A 21175-nucleotide genomic window follows, 5' to 3' on the forward strand; every position below is an offset into this window, starting at 1 on the left:
ACCAACGACATAGGGGAGATGCCATCACCCCTGCAAAGCCTGGGGAAACTTCTTCAGAGGGAACTGCCCCAGAGCCCAGGGAGGGCCGGAGCCCTGGGAGAGGGACCGCGTGGCAGGCGGTGATGGATCAGAGGGTTGGTTTTCTCCTTGGTTAGTAAATGCCTGCTGAGAGCCAGCAGGGAGGGTTCTTTAAAAGGAAAGAGAATCAGCGAGAGATGAGGTCACAGAAGCTTATGGTCTCCTTGAGTGTTTTCAGGAGAGATGACAGACACGAAGTATCAGCCCGGTGGCCACTCCCAATGGAGGTGGACATGTGAGGAGCTGGAATTGTTGCAGATCCCCTTCTTACAGGACAGGCGGTGGTGAGGGTAGTCCCATGGCCCCCGGGAGGATTTCCCCAAAGGCCTCCCACAGGCCACAGAGGCAGCGGGGTGGAGCATAGCCAGTCTGCGTCTCGGCAGTTTTAAAGCCTCACGGTTCTTTTGAAATGTCTCTGAAGCTTCTTGGAACTTTGTATAATTGCAGACATCCTTCACCTCTGGGGCTGACACCGAGGATAGGGCTAAGCACCATGTCCCTCCCCCTCCCCCAGCCCGCCCCAAGCATCACCCGAGGCTCCCTGGTGTTGCGCAGGAAGAACCTCAGCCGCTCTCAGCGTGGTGTTGCTTAATCTCATTTTTCTCTATTCCTATTTTTTCCACCCACTCTTGTTAGCCTCAGCCCATCGACACTGGAAGGGCAGAGTGAGTTGCAGGGAAGCTGTTGGGAGGAGGAGTAGCAAATGGAAGGCAGAGAGCCTTTCTCTTGGGCCTCTCTGTGCTAAATGTCTGTGGATTTTTCTTTCTGCTGAGCCTTGGATGGGCCAGGAGGTGCTTCAGACATTCTAAATGCCTCTTCTTCCCCAGAACTCATCGCCCACCCTCTGAGCTCCAGGCCCTCGAGCTCATGGTTCTTGCTACCCGGAAAAATGCGCTCACCCTCTGCATTGCCTTGTTAGACACTAGGGAGCAGTGGGGTCTGTGGAGAATTCTGCAGCTTACCCTCCATCACGAGAGTTTCTGGGCTCCCGATCTTCAAGTTGCGGGTTTGAATGTTACTTGGAGTAGGTGTGGCTGCTTGGCTTGGCAGAGACTCAGGAAGGAAACAAGTAGGGGTGGGTAACACAGCCTGGGTGAAAACTTAGAGGCAGGAACCAGTGGAGACAGTCAGGAGGGGACCACTGTTCCGTGTGGCTGAAACTTGGAAAGAAGGGGGAGATGAAGCTGAAAAGGCCAGCTGGGCCCCAGAAGGGACTTGACCGCTGTGCTTGGGCCTGTTTTCTACATCAGTTCTTGGGAAGTGCCAGGGTTTGGGTGTGGCTGGGGTCAGTTGTAGTGGTAGATTTGCCCTCTGGGCAGGCTGTAGAAGCTAAGACTTGACTGGGGAGAAATTTTGCATTTTTCAAAAAAGGAGACATTTCTGCATATCAGACCGGATCACTCTCTGGCGCTGTGGAGTCTTGATACTGTGTAGGTTTCAGAGATCAGATAATGCTTTGGTTCAGTTTTTAAACTTTCATTATTCTTTATTATGTAAATAAAACATAATAAAGATAAGCAAAGAGGAAAAGGAAGTGAAATTAGTGTTACCCATCATCCCGCCATAAAAATATGGAAACCATAAAATAACTTTGAGAGAATGAACGTGGTACACAATGAAATCTGGTGGCCAAAATACTTTGGTGACCTGATGCGAAGAGCCAACTCATTAGAAAAAACCCCCATGCTGGGTAAGATTGAAGGCAAGAGGAGAAGGGGATGACAGAGGATGAGATGGTTGGATGGCATTACTGACTCGATGGACATGAGTTTGAGCAAACTCCGGGAGTTAGTGGATGGATAGGGAAGCCTGGCGTGCTGCAGTCCCATAGGGTCGCGAAGAGTCGGACGCGACTGAGTGACTGAACTGAACTGAACTGAAATATCATTTACATTGAAACTTGGGTATGGAGACTTCCCCAACACTTGTGTATTTACAAGGTGGAAGCAAACTGTAGGTGTTTTATTCTGTGTGTGTATATATGTGTGATTTTTATCCCATTTAAAAACTACATGCTTGTCTCAAACTCAGACTGAGGGTATAAAGAGAAACCCCCTGCCCACCTTCCCACTTTAGCCCCTAATTCTACTCCTCAGAGGTCACCTCTTTAAAAGTTTCCAGTGCATCTTGGAAGACATTGTGCTCAGTGAAAGAAGTCAGACAAAGACACGAAACTGTATGATATCACTTATATGTGAAATCTGAAAGATAAAACAAGCTAGTGAATATAATAAAAAAAGAGGCAGACACAAACAGGTGTTTGCCATTGAAGAGAAGGTGGGAGGGGCAAAATAGGGATGGGGAGTAAGAGGTATAAACTTTTAGCTATGAATAAGCTACAAGGATATATTGTACAACGCAGGGAATATGGGCAATGTTTTATTATAACTGTACATGCAATATAACCTTTAAAAATTATGAATCACTACATCACACACTTGTAACTTATTTAATATTATACAGCAACTATACTTCAATTTTTTTTTTTTTTTAAAGCCTCCATTCTTTTTTTTAATTCATTTATTTGGCTGCACCAGGTCCTAGTTGCAGCATGTGGGATCTAGTTCCCTGACCAGGGATCGAACCTGGGCCCCCTGCATGGGGAGCTCAGAGTCTTAACCACTGGGCCAGCAGGGAAGTCCCTTCAATTTTTAAAAAATTTTCCAGTATGTCCTCAATGAGGGAAAGATTTGAAAAGGATAATGTGTATGGAAGAATGAATTGTAAATATTGAATTCTCATATATTAGCTGTCATGCATTGGTCAGGAGAAAGGCCAAGGGTGAATTTGGAGGGCCTGGGAAGTAGATTGTGGTCAAGGGAGGGGCTTTCAGAAATCAGTGTTATGGAGGTCAGGAAAGGGGAAGATGGAGAATTTTTGAAGCCTGGGCTGTGTCTGGATTTGTCCTGTGGATGCTGGTGAGGGGCAGGGTGCGTAGAGGTGAGTAAGACTCTGGACAGGGCCAGCTATGGTCCAATTTTACCTCCTAGGTGTGGAGAGATGGTTTGGGGTGGAGAGATGGCAGGCATGCAAATAAGCATGAGACATGTCAGGAAGCAGTGACGGTCACTGATAGATATTTATAAAAATACCGTTGTTTGACAAAATGAAAAGTTGGCACGTCTGTGTTAGTACCCCAAATTAAAAAAAAAAAAAGTTTTAACAATTGGATGAATACTGAAAATCTGAGGGAGGCAGCAGAACTGCATGTATTCCTGGATGGGGGTTTTTAAATATCGTACTTGGTTCAGGTTTTGTATCCAGCTATGCAACCTGGGGCTGCACCTTAATTTTTTTAGATCTCTGTTTCCTTACCTGCCATAAATCAGGAGTCCTCAACCCTGGCTGCACATTAAAATCACCAGGAAACTTAAAAGAAGAGAAAAAAACCAATGTCAGAGCCCCTGTACAGTCCAGGTGTATCCAAATCTCTGGGAGTAGGTCCTGGGAATTTTTTGTTAAATTTTCTTCCAGTTTGGGAATTTTTTAATGCAGCTGACATTGAGAACCTCAGGATTAGGATCATCCCAATTGCACATTTTTGTCCTAAAATGTTATGATTCTATTTACTATATCCTACAATGTTGTTTCTTTCAGATACTGTGCATAGAATGTTATAAGCTTCTTACATATGAAGAAGTCTTACTTTTTATTTTTTTAAAAAACAACTCCCCATAATTCTCATCAAGCCAATGGTTTAATGTCAATTTCCTTTGTCCAGTAAGTCAGAATCATAAATGTAGTAAAACATCAAATAATTGTTGACCCAGGAGTTGAAAGCATGGACTTTCACTTCTCATTCCCACATTTTAAAAAAGGTACTGACACCTCCATTTGTAAAGAAGACCCTGAAGAGGTCAGAGAGAAGACATTACTGGAAGTGTGTTTTGCTAGAAGAATTGTGTATACCGAAAGTTCCAAACAAGGAGGTCCAGTCTCAGGTATCTTTATTGAATCTAGGTTCTACATGGAGTAGGAGGTGTTTAAAGAGGAGGTCCAGTCTGGGGTGTCTTTATCGGATCTAAGTTTTACATGGAGTAGGAGGTGTTTAAAGAGAGTCGGTGCTGTTTTATCTTCACCATTGAAGTTTTTGGTTTTGTCTCTTCCTAAATGAGTCATTTTTTAAAAAGGAACCTAACTTGGGGAGGTGGGGAAACCACTGCTGGGAGGTGCCAAGGAGGGGGCGGGCACTGAGGCTGACAGTCAGGGTACTGAGTTCACAATTGGGTGGTTGACCCAGGAGGGGTGGAGCCAGGGACCTGTCTGCAGAGGGCATATCAGGACCAGTGGGACAGTTTGGTGGTAGTGATGCGGGGAGCGGGGTGGGGAAGTTGGGATGAAATGCTAATGATGTTGTTTATTAATTTACTAAGTATTTTCTGGAACACACCCAACAGACATAGGGCCTGGTATCAAGGCTCAATCCACATGTGCTAGGAAATTAAGAACAAAGGGGAAGGAGCTTTCTAGTTTTTCACTTCATCTGGGGACACAAATCATGGAGGTCAGGCATGTCTGTATTTCCTGCCTTTACAAGTAAGCAACCTGAAGTTACAGTGTCCCATACCAGTGTGAACAGTACAAGTGAAAATGTTAGTCCCAGGCAGGATTTCAGAGGAGGAAACATGGCATCCTGGAGACCCCATGGTGGAGGGCCAGGGGGTGTGATGAAACATACAGTGGAGTCAACCAGATGTTGGTGGAGAGCCTTGTGGGACCTCCACACGTCACTTCCTCTTTCTGGAAATGCTGATTTCTTGCACCTGAAAAATGATCTCACACACCTGAGTCCCCTAGATCCCTGAGAGCTGATCAAAGTGTCCACTGCTCCTGATGCCTGGTGAGGGAGGAGAGGGACAGAGAGTGGGGAGGTGTTGACAGGCCCCACGTGGAAACCAGAAAACCAGGGCAGCTGCGTGGGATTGGTCCCCGTGTTTGGGGTGAGAGAGGAGCACAGAGCCGGTGCTCTGGGCACTGGGAGGAGTTGCGCGTCTGTGGGATGTTGGCCGGGCATGCTCCTTTAATTCCATACCTACCCCTGCCCCCCAGAAGTGCTCATTTTCATCTTTCCTGAGTGCTGTCAACCGCCTGCAGTTGGGCTAGCATGTTTTCTAAGCTCGTCACAAACTTCCTGTTTAGGTCTGATCTGGGGCTTTGTGTGTTTCGAAACCCTGGCACTGACAGAAGTCCAGCGCTTCTCTCTTCATCGTCATGAGGAGCCCCTTTTGTCCTCCTGCCTTTTGCTGATTTTGGCCATCCTTCTTTGCAAACCTTCCCCTTGGGAAATGCTCTCTAGCTTCTGCACTTGCTCCTCTTAGGGAGGGTTGAGAGCTGTGAGATCTGAGGGTTGGAAGAAGGGAGGGCAGCACACTTATTGGGCCCCTTATATAATGCCAGGCACTGTGCTAGATGTTTTCCTACATTTCTTGTTTTATTTAGGCTTCACATTAGCTCATGCAGAACCAGACTCAGAGAGGGGACGTGACCAGCGTAAGTTGGATAGCCACTGTGTGACAGGGTCAGGATTTGATCCCAGGCTTGACTCCAGAGCTCCTGGTATTTCCACTGTGCCTTTGGTTCCATGGGTTTGGCGAGATCTTGATTTCTTAGTGGGCATCTTGGTGAATAGGATTGCCTTCCCCTCCATCGGTTCCTCCTGGACCCTTGTTGGTTTGTTTTTAGTGTGGAGTATAATTGGCTTTGAGGGCTTCCCTGGTAACTCAGCTGGTAAAGAATCCGCCTACAATGCAGGAGACCCTGGTTCGATCCCTGGATTGGGAAGAGCCCCTGGAGGAGGGCATGGCAGACCACTCCAGTCCTCTTGCCTGGAGAATCCCCATGTACAGAGGAGCCTGGCGGGCTACAGTCCGTGGGGCTGCAGAGCCGGGCATGATTGAGCACAGCACGTAATTGCTTTACGGAGTTGTGTTGGTTTCCGCTGTAGGAGGGCGTGAATCAGCCACAAGTATACACACGTCCCCTCCTCCCTGACCCTCCCTCCCCTGCAGCCCATCCCACTCCTCTCGGTTGTTGAGCTTCCAGTGTTACAGGGCAGCCTCCCTCTGGCTCTCTGTTCTACATGTGGTGATGTATATGTTTCAGTGCTACTCTGTCAATTTGTCCCACGCTCTCCATCCCCTGCTGTGTCCCCAAGCCTCCCAGAGCCTTGTTATTCAGGTGCTGTCCATTCGGTCTGCATAGTGTGTGATCTGATGGCCCATGAGTGCCCTGTTGACTTTCACTTTTCCCAACCATCCTCCTGCTTTGGCCCCGGAATTCTTAGAATTAAAAAAAAAAAAAACTATTGGAGTATAGTTGCTTTACAACAATTTCTGCTATGCAGCAAAGTGATTCAGCTATATATATATAATATATCCCCTCTCTCTTGGATTTCCTTCCCATTTAGGTCACCGCAGAGAATTGAGTAGAGTTCCCTGTGCTATACAGAGGGTTCTTGATAGTTCTCTATTTTATACATAGTAATGTATATATGCCGATCCCTGTCTTCCCATTCATCTCAGCCCCCCACCCCTTTCTCCCCTTGGTGTCCATACATTTGTTTTCTACATCTGTGTCTCTATTTTGGCTTTACAGATGGGTTCATCTGTACCGTTTTTCTAGAGGGACTCTTAATTTTTTTTTTTTTTTTTTTTTTGCGTGGTCCCCAGCTAATGGTTGAACTGGGTTAGGGCCAACTCCCTATTTCCCAGGAGTGGAGGATCCTCTTCCCTACGTTTACCAGCCTGCTGGTCACCATGAACTCCATTCAGCCAGGTTTGGATTGCTCACATTTTAAGCTCTTCCCATGAAGAGGGAGGAAGATAGGATATCTGTGTGAGTGCAGGCAGGTGGCTAAGCAGGGGTTCCAAGACCTTGCATACGCGGGAGGCGGGCAGAGGGCTCCATCGTGCCATCCTCGTTATCATCATGGTGGCTGTTACAGGGTGTCAGACCCTGGGGGCTCCTACAAAGGAAGAATAGTTACCCTTCCAAAACTTCAGGAATGCCCTGTGTCCCTTCCCTTCCCTGTCCCAGTTCTCTTGTATTTTCTTATATTTATACTTCTCGAAGTATGTCGTCTGCACTCCATCAGAATTGTTCTGTAGCTCAAGTAACATCTACCCTTGTAGACTCTGTGTTGAGCAGTGGGCAATTCCAAGCATTCAACACATATATTAATTACCCTCAAGGGATGTGCTGTCTGCTTGGAAACTCAGCAGATGGAACACTTGCCAAGAGAAGCTAAATGCAGTGAACTCACAAGAACACAGATTGCTCAGCAAGTTGGGACTCAAATAGGGTGCTCAGAGGGGTGGAGCTCAGAGGGGACACTGGGACCTTGAGGGGCGCATGGGGTGGAGCAGAGCATGCATGTGGGAAACAAGATTGAAGAGGGATCCTTCCAATTATATAGGACAGCAATGTGTAAAAACAGTGCTCTGAGCTATTATAAATACTCTCCACATATTCAACAAGGAGAAGAAAACAAAATCAGAAAAGAGAAGAGAAATAGAAGATGTAAAAAAGATTCCAGTGGAACTTTTAGAGCTGAAAGATACAGCATTGGAAATAAAAAACATACTGGATGAGATTAAAGTAGATTAGACACCAACTTGAAGTCATGGCAATAGAAACTGTCCAAGAAGAAGCACAGAGATACTTAAAACAAAAGCATAGCATTGACTTGTGGGACAGCATTAAATGGTCTAACATATCTGTAAGTGAGTCTCAGTGGGAGAGGGGAAAATACGTGAACAAATAATGGAGAAAAATTTTCATAATTCTGTGAAGACTATAATTCAATGATTGGAAAACTATGACTTGCAGGCCAACTATGGCCTGGAGTCTATTTTTGTATATAAAGTCTTATTGGAACAGAAAAGCCAAACAAGACAATGGTGTGGGAAGATTCATCTGGATGTGTCCCCTGAACCAGGGGGGATGCTGGGGGGTCGGATAGAAGACGTTTATTATATTAAATTTAAGGGATGAAATGTTGAGGCCTTGGACCAGAGTGGTGGCATGAATATAGACAAGAAGAAAGAGAGATGGAAGATTTCAGACCCCAACTGGGATTTGACTTGCTGCTGGTGAGACCTTGAGCAGGTGACTTCTTCATTTCTTGAAGCTCAGTTTCATCAAGTGTAAGCAGACGTTCAGAACACTGCATGGTTTTATGAGGGTTTTGACTTGGGTCACACCCAGCACACAAGTGTAAGAGGCAGGACTGGTGACTGACGGGGAGGGATCAGGGGAGCGGAGAATGAGGATTGAAAGGACTGAATGCGGGGGTCTGGGAGAGTGATGCAGCCCAGACAGAAAGGGGTGGCGCTGTGTGGGGTCCCAGCATTCTTCAGTTGGAAGAAGGCCCTTCTCCTAAACCCAGGCCGCCACGGACCTGTCCCAGAGACCCACAGCCACATGGACTGTGCGTGTCTGAGCCCACGGCCTCTCTTTTCAGCTGCACCCTCAGTGATGCTGGCCTGTGACCTGCTCTCTCTCCCGTCAGGCTTGGCACTGGGTGATGTGAGGGAGACCTGTGGGGGTGCTGGGTTTCAGGGCTGACCCTGAGAGACATTCCCCGCTGTCCCCACTCCCTCCAGTCCCCCTCCTGTCTGTCCTTGGTCGCTCAGGAGACAACCGGCCTTCGGTGATTTCAACCCCTCGCCCAGCAGCAAGCCCACTCAGGTTCTCACCTTCCCCGTGGTGCCATGATCTCCATCTGGGCTCATCCCTTCCACTCAGAGGAGGACATGCCCCTCTTCCTCCTGGCCAGAGAGAACCTTCTTCCTGCACCCGGGGACTCACTCCTGCAGTTCCTGGGACCTCACCCCCTCCAGTCATGCTGCTGGAATCTTTCCTCAAACCTTCACCCCCCCTTTGTCTCCTTCCCTCCCTCCTTCCTTCCTGTGCTTTCCCAGACGGTTAGAACCTGCCCTTGGGTTTTGGTCCTTTACTGAGGCAGCCCGCTCAGGCCGGCTTCTGCCCTTGGCAGATGTGAAGGGTGCAAGGGAGGATGCGGTGGGTTTGCTGCACGGGGCATCTGTGTCCACATGAACTGCTCTCCCCACGTCACCTGTGGCCTCCATGTTACCACACCCAACAGACGCTTCGGTCCTTATCTTTCTGGAGCCTTTGCTACTTCTGATACTGTGGACAACTTCCTCCTTCGTGCAACTCTCTTTTCTCTTGGCTTCTTTCATTCTGCAAATAAATCTCTCAGCCATTATTTCTTGAGCATCTCCTATGTGCTGGGCTCTGGGGCATACCATAATACCATGTCTCTGCTTTCAGGGAGTTTCTAATCTAGTGTGAGGGGAGATGGATAAAAATATAAATAAAAGTCAGGTGGTGATGGGTGTAACAAGGAAGAATACAACAGGGAAGGGGGATGGGTGCTGGGGTTGTTGGGAGGGTCTGAGAAGGTGACATTATTGCGGAAACCTGAAGGAAGTGAAGGATGCCTGGAGGAAGAGTGTTCCAGGCAGGGGACAAGCACATGCAAAGGCCCTGGGGTAGGAGCCTGCTTGGGATGTTAGAGGAAGCCATAGTGGTTGGATGAAACTGAAGAAGGGCAGTGTAGAAGGGTTCAGGGAAGAGGCTGGGTCAGCTCATGTGAGTCTTGGACATTTCAAGGACTTTGCCTTTTACTTTGAGAGAGATGAGATACTCTAGGAATGTTTGGGGCTTCCCAGCTGATGCTAGTGGTAAAGAACCTGCTTGCTAATACAGGAGACATAAGAGACGTGGGTTCGATCCCTGGGTCGCGAAGATCCTCCGGAGGAGGGCATGACAACCCACTCCAGTATTCTTCCCTGGAGAATCACAAGGACAGAGGAGGCTGGCAGGGTACAGTCCATGGGGTCGCAAAGAGTCGGACACGACTGAAGCAACTCAGCACACACACGGGAATGTTTTGAGCGGAAGAGTCACTTTTAAATGATCACTTAGGAGGTTGTGGGGAGCCTAGTGTATTAGTCTGCTAGTATTCCAATAACAAGAGTACCACAAACTGGGTGGCTTAGACAGCAGGAATTTATAGTCTCATTGTTCTGAGGCCAGAGGTCCTAGAACAAGATGTCTGTAGGACAGCGCTGCCTCGAAGGCTCTAGGGAAGGACATGTTCCAGGCCTCTCTCCTAGCTTCTGGTAATTTCCTGGTTCGTGGCAGTGACTCCAGCCTTCACATGGTGTGGTCACTGTGTAGGTGTCTGTGTCCAAGTTTCCCCTTTTTGTTAAGGATAGCAGTCATATTGGATGAGGGACCAACACTGCTCAGTGTTGGAGGAGGAAAAGGCAACCCACTCCACTGTCCTTGCCTGGAGAATCTCATGGACAGAGGAGCCTGCAGTCCATGGGGTCGCAGAGAGTTGGGCATGACTGAGCAACTAGCACATTACTGCTTAGTGTATGATGTATGACCTCAGCTTAACAGCTTATGACATTTGGCTTCGACCCTATTCCAGATGAGGTCATGTCCTGAGGTCCTGGACTTAGGACTTTCATGTAGGAATTGTGGGGAGACACAGTTCAACCTGTAACTCAATTCAACCTACAATATATGGATTATAGACGGGCAACGGTGGAAGTATGGAGACCAGCTAGGAGGTTAGAGCTATATGCTAATAAGAGAAGCTTTTTGGACCAAAGTAGTAGCTGTGGAGGTGGTGAGAGTCTGCATGTATTTTGCAGACAAAGCTGACATCATTTGCTGATGGGTTGGACATGGGGTGTAAGGGAAAGAGGGGAGTCACAGTGACTCCTGGGTTTGGGACCTGAGTGACTAGAAGTTTAGAATTGAGTGTCTTCCTTTCTTAAATCCTCTCTACCCCCAGGAACCCTAGACGGGCCTCTTACTGGGCAGTCCTTCCACTGCTGGGTTCTTCAGGGCTCCATCCTTAGCTGCTTCTTCAGTCCCTCCTGGTTGATATGATCTGTCCCCATGGTGAAGCCAGGTATCCTGAATGTGCTTTCTGGGTCACCCCTACAGGCCCTGGCTCTGGAGGATGCTGAAGGAGGAAGACACAGAAGCAGGACGACCCTGAGAGATTAAGCCTCTTAATCGTGAAAAAGGTAGCTTCTCTGACATTCTGGGTGTTTGAGTGCTTGTTTCTTTGATCCTCGTGGTGTGGAAAATGCCCCACGGAGGGGAGGTCAGCTGCACTGGGCCTGGACACCCACGTGCGTGTGTGCATTCCAGGCAGATTCTTTACTGCGCCACTAGGGAAGCCCCCTCGGGGGTGGATATCCAGGCACAAATGGAAAATACCTGATCGCTTTTAATATATTCTCATTTGGAATATATTAAAAGGGATGTTTCTACTTTAGAACCCAAATAGGGCTTTTTGTTGATTTGAGTGAGTGAAACTTTACATTATTGGGTCAGCTACATGGAACCAATTGTTGGCTGTGGGGGCTGGAAGGAACTCAGAAACCCTCGAGTCAAACTCTACCCCTTTTAGAGTTGAAAAGACACTGGGAGATCAAGTGACTTGCTCACGGGCACTCATTAGTTCATGAAAGTGTCTCTTGAAAGTCCGTTATATTTTCTCAAGAAAAGCAACACAAAGGCACTGGAAACAGGGAAAAGCAAAATCTGAGCAAGTGCTAGGAAAAATCTGTGGATGAGTGCTTATTTTCCATTTCTCAGTTTGGATTCTTTGGGGTTGTGAATGTCATAAAACGGAGCCCAGAGGGGCTCCACGGCACAGGGAATTAATTAAGTGACTTGTACCAGCAAAACGCAGAGATGGGATGGACTACAGGGTACGTTTGTGATAGCAGCTCTGCTTGTCATCAGCAGTCCAGTTTCTTCCCTTCTCTCTGCTGCTCTTCCATGGTGTCAGTCTGTCCTAGGGCTTGCTTTTCCCCTGGAGGCAAAATGGCCACAGAAGTTTCTGAGCTTATTGTTGCATACCCCTCCAGCCAGAAGGAAAGAAGCATCCTTTCCAGTAACTCAAAAGTATCTTTTCCAGAAGTCCCTCCCCAGAAAGCCAACTTTGGCATTTCATTGGCCTGAACTGAGTTACATGTTCATTCCTCAGCCAATCACAGTGGCTAGGTGAGCACCGCCTGTTGATTGACACGGATGGGAGATATTCCCTAATTGGCCTAGCCCTACCCTGGGTGATATGTCAACTTTCCTCAAAGCACCTGGGTTGGGGAAAGTACAGGTCTGGATACTGTTGGGGGAGGAGGAAAATGGACATGGGGAGAGTGACAATGACATCTATTATATTGTATAATCTAACTAATTAGCTACTAATTGTTGGGGTAACAGTGAGAGGAAACCCACTCTTAGATAATGGAAGTCTGAATTTTAAAGTATTTAACATAGCATAGTTTCAGATAGAACCTTCCCAAACAGTTCCTGTTGGAAGTCTTGCAATTAGCATCTGCTTTTCAGTCTGTCTTAGAACATAAGACCTTCTAGGAGGTTAACTATACCTTGTACAATGCTGTTTTATTTCTAATATGCTTATTCAACCTTTTTATAGCCAGAATAAACACTCTCCTCAAATTCTGAGTTAGTGGAGATTAAGTTACAGTAATGAAGTTGCTCTTCTATAACCTCGTCTATAAGATGGGAATAAGAAAAGTACCTTCTTTATAGGTTTTTTATTAGGATTAACTGAGGTAATCCAAGTAAAGTGCCCAGTGGCTAGCCCAATAAATGTTATCTCTATTAGCTTCATATAACTCAAAATATTGTCATATTTACATGTTTGTGTGCATGTTTAAGCTAGGAAATTAACTCTTTACAACAAATATATGTCACTGATTAGCTCAGTTAGAGACAAGGTAAGTGAAGGTATTAAAATATTTAGTGTTTATGGATTTTTTAAACTTTTTTTTAGAATTAATTTTGGGGGAAAAGAAAAACTTAAGTAGCACATGGTTAAATTAAAGGTAGCTCAGTTGGTAAAGAATCCACCTGCAATGCAGGAGACCCCACTTCGATTCCTGGGTCGGGATGACCCGCCGGAGAAAGGATAGGCTGCCCACTCCAGTATCTCTGGGCTTTCCTTGTGGCTCAGTTGGTAAAGAATCCGTCTGCAATGTGGGAGCCCTGGTTTCAATCCCTGGGTTGGGAAGATCCCCTGGAGAAGGGAAAGGCTACCTACTCCAATATTCTGGCCTGGAGGATTCCATGGACTGTATAGTCCATGGGGTCACAAGGAGTTGGACATGACTGAGTGACCTTCACTTTCACTTTCATAATCCCTGGAAAATAGGGAATTTTAACTTTACATATTAATGTATTCTTGGTTGAAAAAAAATCTTGTAAGTAGCTGAGAGCCTGTTAAGACCTGTTATGATTTTCTTGCCACCGTTCTCTGTTTGGAGGTTCTGGAGGGGCAGGTGACCCTCCTCAGCTTTGACTTCACACAGTTAAGCTTTTCTGGGTGGATAGGATGAACTTTAGGATCGTCTGGACTGGGTGAGATGCTGCAGTAGACAGAAGCTAGCCTTGGACTTTTATTTCAGTGGAATTTTATCTAATAGAATGCTGTGGATTGTTCTTGAGAGCCTTGGGTGCCGTCAGGCTGACCTCAGAATTCTAGGAGCTGAAGGGTCTTGGTTTGGGGTTCCCAGATCAGTGGTGGGAAGAATACAAGTTGGCACAGCACCCTGAAATTGATTTCTGAAATGGGAGGTGATCACTGTGAGGATGCAGGATGAATAAGGTGCAGTGAGGGACTTGTGGATGGAGGGAAAAGTTCCAGAGTGACCAGGAACTTAACAGACCACAAATTTATAAACCATAAAAATTTTCATTCCCCTCCCCACTGAATACTGACTTAAATTTTCTGTGGGTTGTTTGTTGCCCCCAAGACTGGCTGGTCACCATGGTGATAAAGTAGATGAGAACTAGTGATAACTGAACGACTGACCTTAAATTCCTTGGTTTGGAGGATGCTGTAGAGAAGTGATCCTCAAATGTACAATAGCGCCTGGACCAAGAAACTACAAAAAAGAATTGAGGGGATTAGCTTAAAGCTACCATTTTTTTTTTTTTAATTTCACCAGGGAAGGACAATTTCATAAAAGAAAGGACCATCTTGTCGCTAAAATAGTAGGAAAGAGATAGTCTAAGGAGTAGAATCTTTATATTGAAAACATTCAGCTTTGGGAATGATTATTGCACTCTTCTTATTTTTCTGGCAACACCTGTGGAAACAGTGTTAAAGGTTGATGCTTCCTTGCAACTGTGCCTAACAGGTGTTGGGGATATATGGAGTTACTATGCAACTGTACAGAGAAAAATCATAGTTTTAGGAAGCTTCTCGTGGAGCCTAGGCATTCGCTGACGTCGTGTCTTTATTTGATTTAAAGGGACAGGAGAAATTCACTTAAACACAAGTCTTGATAAGCCCAACTCATTTTCTAAAAGAAGAGGAACTGTTTACTCTCAAGTCATTAACTTAGAATTGTTAGTTTAATTTTCCACTCATAGGAAGAAGATCTTGCAATAAATAAATAGTTCAAATGAAAAGGCATGTCAGTAGTTTTCTCCCTTTCCACCATTTATCCCTGAAAATGGAAAATTTGTTCAGTTTCCTTTGGCTTTTGGTGGTGTGCTGTGTTTCTGTGTGTGTGTAGGCCCTGGCTCACACACACACACACACACACACACACACACACACACACACACACACACACACACACGCATACACACACAGAAAACTTAGCTTAGTCTGGAAGGCCCCAGAAAGGAAAGGGTACTTTTGAGAAAAGCAGTGTGCCCACCAGTCAGTTGCTAGTAAGTGTTAGTAATTGTATCAGCAATTACATCTTGGAGCTATCAAAAGAGGGTGACTTTTTAAGATGTCTTTGAAGTCATTAAAAAGTAAAAAAACAAGACTTCCCTGGTAGCTCAGGCTGTAAAAAGTAAAAAATACCAAACATACACTCATCCGCCCCTAGCATCCAAAACAGCAATAAAATGTTTCTCATTCTGCTTTGCCTGCATGACTTTGCCACAAATACGTTTTGCCCTCCAGCCCAGGATTAAGCTTCTGTGTGGGGCCATGACTGGTACGAGCGGAGAAAAAGATTGCTCGCTGTGTTTGTGTGAAACCCTGAATGGAATCGTGGAATCTTAGCGCCGGAAAGAGTTGTGAGGTTTCTGCCATCCTGCCAGGCTATCCTGACACTCATCACCTTGACTGACAAAAGGGCACCTAATCCTAACGTTTCACAGATCTCTAATGTTTCATGGATCCTCTGTAAAATTAAAATGTGTCTTCCTCAAGAAAAAGCAGGGCTGCTGGGGTGGCGCTAGTGGTAAAAGTGCATGTACATGTGCTAAATCGCTTCAGTCATGTCCCACTCTTTGTGACCCTATGGGCTGTAGCCCACCAGGCTCCTCTGCCCATGGGGATTCTCCAGGCAAGAATACTGGAGTGGGTTGCCATGTCCTCCACCAGGGGATCTTCCCGACCAAGGGATCGAACCCACGTATCTTGGGGCTCCTGCATTGCAGGTGGATTCTTTACTGCTGATCCGCTTGGGAAGCCCAGTAGTAAAAGTACCCTCTTGCTGATGCAGGAGACTTAAAAGATGCTAGTTTGATCCCTGGGTTGGGATCAAAAATCAGTTGGGATCAAAGCAGACCGCTCTGAGCAGACACTCAGGTCTGCAGTGATTGCCCTGTTCACTGCCTCACTCCTGGGTACAGTGTCACTGGAGCTATTTGTACTGTCCTATATGCTCATATGGCACCGTCCTTGCGTGGTCTAGGAGGCGCTCGGTCTTAACTGGTTCAGACTCCGTACCGCTTGCTTCTCCTAAGGTGAATCTGTCCAGCAGGCTATGCCGTCTGCACCGCTGCAGCTGGGTGTGCTTCCGACATTGCCACAACCCTCTTGTCTTAGTCGGCCTGGGCTGCCATAGTCCCAAAATATCATAGACTGCGTGGCTTAAATAATATAAATTTCTTTCTCATAGTGTGGAGGCTAGGAAGTCCAAGATCAAGGTGCTGGCAAGGTAGGTTTCATTCTGAGACCTCTTCTCTTGGCTTCTAGGTGGCCGCCACCTTGCGTGCTCACATGACCTCTTCTTTGTGGAGAGAGGAAGCTCTGTGTCTCTTCCTCTTCTTCCTTGGCTTTTTTTATAAGAAATTTTTTTTGTTTGATGTGGGTCATTTTTAAAAGTCTTTACTGAATATGTTACAATATGGCTTGTTTTCAGTTTTGCTGTTTTTGGCCACTAGGCATGTGGAATCTTTTGGGGTCCCTAGCCAGGGACCAAACCTGCACCCCCTGCATTGAAAGGTGAAGTCTTTACCCCAGAACTACAAGGGAAGTCCCTCTTCTTAAAAGGACACTTTTCCTATCATGGGGGCTCCACCCTTGTGTCTCATGTTAACTTAACTGACTCCTGAAGGCCCCATCTCCTGATCCCATCAGACTGGGGGGTAGGGCTTTAACATAAGAATTTGGGGGCATGGGGACAAACAGCCCATAGCAGTGCTCCTGGAAGGTCCAGGAGCCCTGCAGTAAGCAGAGCAGGCCTTAGTTACAAGCTTTCCTTGCGGTGGGAGAGGTGCAGTGTTCCCAAGCTGGAGCAGGTGGCTCTGTGGACAAAAAAGTTGGATGACATTTACCACAGAGCTGGAGGGAACCTGCAGGAGCCTGGTGATTTCCTTGTCTTTTCAGAGCTTAGATTTCTTACTTTCATATGTCAGTGGTAAAGTTGTGGTTGCCAAACTTGGTCAGCCTCAATGAAATCTGGATGGTTTAGCATTCAGTATTCCCATGAAGTATTCTATAACATGGTGGGCCTCTGAAAAAGAGGCTCTTGGAACCAAAGCCTGGGAAAATGGGTTATTTCTTAGCACTTAATCATTTTGGGCATTTCTTCCTGTTTCATGGGAGGAAGAAAAGGCAGTAAATTAAAATAAAACTACTCCCTGTTTCATGAGAGATCAGTATCTTACAGTGTCATTTTAAATGTATGCAAACGTGGTAATGTCCACATGGACCATCTAGATGTGCACACAGGAACACACACACACATATGTCAGGTGGAAATTTTTTTTGTTGTTTTCTAAATTTTTTTATTGAAGGATAATTGCTTTACAGAATTTTGTGGTTTTCTGTCGTACATCAACAAGAATCAGCCATAGGTACACCCATGTCCCCTCCTTCCCGAACCTCCCATCACCCTCCCACCCTTTAGCCTATCCTTTGAAAATTCTTTTAAACTTTCAAAGAACCGATAATTTCTGTGTTGTATAAAATGTTCCAGGGTTTAGAAGAAAGACGGAAAACTTCCAGATCCTATTTTCAAGCAAACATGACCCTGATAACAGATCTGGCAAGTCCCCAAAGGGAGGCTCTATAACCAGTCTTGCTTAGGAATGTGAAAATACGAGATAAAACTCTAGTGAGTAGATTTCAACTCTAGAGCATGTCAGTGTTCTACCATACCCAAGTCAGTTGTAGCTCTGGAATGTAGGAATGGCTTCATATACATTATAGTTTCATTTGATTCACAAAATGGTTTAAGTAAAAATATGTAATAATCTCATTAATATCAAAAGTACATTCAATCAATTCAACTTCTAATTTCAGAAAACCACTTAAAAAGGAGGAATGCACTATGTAAGATGACCATTTCTTAATCCGATAAGGAAAATTGAGTTTGTAGAGTCCACTGGCTTTATACTTTATTGGAGCCCCAGAAAGGTATCACTGGATATGAACTGAGATCAAAGCAAAAAGCCAAAGAAGAAAGTTATAAAAATAGTAAATTTAGAGAATAAATACTGTAAAGAAAATAAAATAATCATTGACTACAGATTCATGATTAATGATTAACTCTTTAAGAGTTAAAGAGGTTTACGAAAAACCTTATTTCTAAATGGTGAGATTAAATCCATGGCTGATTCATGTCAATGTATGGCAAAACCCACTACAATATTGTAAAGTAATTAGCCTCCAACTAATAAAAATAAATGAAAAAATAAAATAAAATAAAAAAGGAAAAAAAATAAAATTAAGGATTTGGATACTTGTGGAATTGGTTCATGAGTCTAATGCCATTCCTTCAAAAGTCTCATCAGGATTTTAAAAAATTTCACCAGATGGTTCTAAGTCTATTTGGAAAAATACATAGATGAGAACCTCAAGGAGAATTATGAAAATGGTTTTGGAGGAAGGGAGTTAGATCTACTGGATATTAAAATATATAGCACTCCCAGATATTAAAATGCATTATGAAGCTTTTGTAATTAAAATACTCTGGTGCTGGAAGAAAAGGGGGAGGCAGGTAAGTGAACTAGGAGAGTTCAAAAATAAACTCTCACAGGTATAATTTAATAAATTGTAAAGAATTCATCACAAATCAGTGGGAAAGGGAAAATTATTCAATAAATAATTTTGATGCCTAGTTAGCAATTTGGAAAAAATCGTTTGACTTCATCCAAATGAATTACAGATGGATTAAACAATTAAGTGCAAAATGTAGATGCACAGGAAATCAATAGAATTGAATATTGCTTAGAAACAAAAGAAAAACACTACAAAGGGAAAAGAATAGTCCATCAAGCTACAGGATAATCAAAGATTTCTTCATGTCAAAAGCCAACGAGGAAACAATAGCCCGGGAAAAGTAACTAACAGAAATTACTCTTTATTATGTGCTCAACAAATTAAAAAGGAAGACACTGAAACCTTGGTCGAGAACTTGAAAAACTAAATAGAACACTAAGCAAATATATGGAAAATGTTCAATTTTGCAATAAGAGATATGTAATTAAAGCAGCAGTAAAGTACTATTTTAACAAATTAGCAAAACAACCCAATTTTTAATGATAACCCCAATTCTGATGTTATTACGTTATTATGAAGCCATTTTACAATGTGTTAAAGAACTATATTATTCATTCATACATTTGATCCAGTAATACCACTTCTGTGGACTATCTTTCCACATCCCCCTCCAGAAAAGACAATACAAAATATTTAATATGCTGTTTAGATAGTGATGCTTCCCTGATGCATTATTTACAAAGCAAACACAGACATTCACACAATTAATGTCCAACAGTTGGGTAACTATAAAATTAAATAGTTCTTCTCTCAGCATAATACTCTACTATAATGAATAATTATTTTCAGGATATATAGCATTGTGACAAGATATTTACAATATAATTTTATGTGCAGAAATTGCAGTATAAACTATGGCATAGTCTTACTGTGGAATATAGCTATATCAGCTGTGCTGTTAAAATGAATGAACCGTAGCTGCTATGACAACACAGAAGGATCTCAGGAATATAACATTAAATAAAAAAGCAAGTTGCACAATAGCTGCAGTGTGATTCCAATTACAGAAGGTTTAGATGCACGAAAAACCACTGATATAGTACTTAGACATCCACATGCATGTGACAAGACCTTAAGACCAAGTGAGTGTAAACAGAGATTTAGGATAGTGATGGGGGGTAAGGCTAGGATGAAGGAGCAGCCCATAGAGGTGAGCTAGGGGCGTAGTAAAATTCTCTTCCTCATGCTGGTCTGTGGACACACCTGCATTTATTATTGCTATTTTTTATACCCTTAATATAAACTGCAGATATTTTAAATGCATTTAATGTTAACTAAAGGAATATTAAAACCAGTATTCACTGATTACAATTAGGTACAACATGTGTATCCCTAATAATGATGGTGGGCTTCCCAGGCAGCTTAGTGGTAAAGAATCCACCTGCCAAGCAGGAGACTTGGGTTCTATCCCTGGGTCGGGAAGATCCCCTGGAGAAAGAAATGGCAACCTACTCCAGTATTCTTGGCTGGGAAGTCCAATGGACAGAGGAGCCTGGCGGTCTGCAGACCATGGGATGGCAAAACAGTTGGTCACAACTTAGTGACTAAACAACAATAAAGGTGGTACGGAGTGTATAGGTAACAGTGAGTATTTCCTTCATTCATTTTCTCTCATTTTCATATTTTCAATTGTGTGCTTACATTATTTTTAAAAAAAGAAAGGAAAATTGAAGACAAATGCAGTTGTAGGATGATGTAAGATTCCTCCATTGGAGGGTATGCCATTCTTCAGAGGGTGGTGGACTAATTTATAGCTCTGAGGCAGAAGGGGAGATGGATTTCAACTGTAAAAAGAAAGTGTTTGAACATAGATCAGTCCATCAATAGTTACTGAGCATCTTTCCTGTAAGACAGCATTGGCTTCGCCTGCCTTCCAAAAAAATTTTGGACTGAGTTTCGAAGAATGGCTGAAATGGGTGAATTAGAAAGGCTGGTGTTTCTTTGAATTCCTTAAAAAAATTTTTTTTTTAGCTTCATTGTTTTGTCTGGTTATAAAAATAATGCAATTGATTTTAAATAGTCTTACAAAAAATATAATAGAACCTGAAGTAGATTAGACATTAAAACTATATCTCAGTTGAAATGAAATACAGGAAATAGAGAAACCTGTTAAAAGACACGACAGGGATTTGATCAGAAAGTTCTGAGGAGCTAAGACCCATATTTTCTCAGTAAATAAAATGTCATGGAAAAGGATGGGCGGCACTATGTAATAAATTTTAAAAGAGTCAAAGACATCACCCAGATACAAAGGTTAATCTTGTTTGGATCTTGATTTAAATAAACCAAGTGTATAAAAGCATTTAGGAGATAACTGGAGAAATTGGGACACTGACTGGATATTTGATATAAGAAATTATTAATTTTTAGGTGTGATACTGTTATTATGAGTATATTTTTAAAATACACGCTAAAGTTTTTGACAAATGAAATATTGGATATTTACTTTAAAATAATACAGTGGAGAGTTTGAGTATGTTAACTATAAAAAGTCCTTATGTCTCATGTATATTCATCCAGGATTTACCTTAAAATCATCCAGGGATAGGGGACATCTAGAGGTATGGTATTGTTCAGTTCAATTGCTCAGTTGTGTCTGACTCTTTGCGACCCCATGAATCGCAGCACTCCAGGCCTCCCTGTCCATCATCAACTTCCGGAGTTTACTCAAACTCATGCCCATTGAGGCGGTGATGCCATCCAGCCATCTCATCCTCTGTCGTCCCCTTCTCCTCCTGCCCCCAGTCCCTCCCAGCATCA

The 21175-nt window shown here is 44.1% G+C and overlaps 1 protein-coding gene across 14 annotated transcripts in view; it reads left to right on the forward strand.

Moving 5' to 3' along the window:
* The window catches only part of TRERF1 (transcriptional regulating factor 1), a 204146-nt gene that overhangs the window by 73704 nt on the left and 109267 nt on the right, over positions 1–21175 (forward strand). For 11 of the 14 annotated variants that reach the window (XM_070456432.1, XM_070456433.1, XM_070456430.1 and 8 more), the window contains exon 3: positions 11068–11150. The exons of 2 other annotated variants lie outside the window; for them this stretch is intronic. The gene's annotated coding sequence lies outside the window, so the exon portion shown is untranslated. Of the gene's footprint in view, positions 1–3685; positions 4020–11067; positions 11151–21175 lie in introns of those variants that run through there. One more of the 14 variants, XM_070456436.1, reaches the window with a different exon arrangement.

This window comes from Odocoileus virginianus, chromosome 27, assembly GCF_023699985.2.
Source record: "Odocoileus virginianus isolate 20LAN1187 ecotype Illinois chromosome 27, Ovbor_1.2, whole genome shotgun sequence".
Taxonomy (NCBI): domain Eukaryota; kingdom Metazoa; phylum Chordata; class Mammalia; order Artiodactyla; family Cervidae; genus Odocoileus; species Odocoileus virginianus.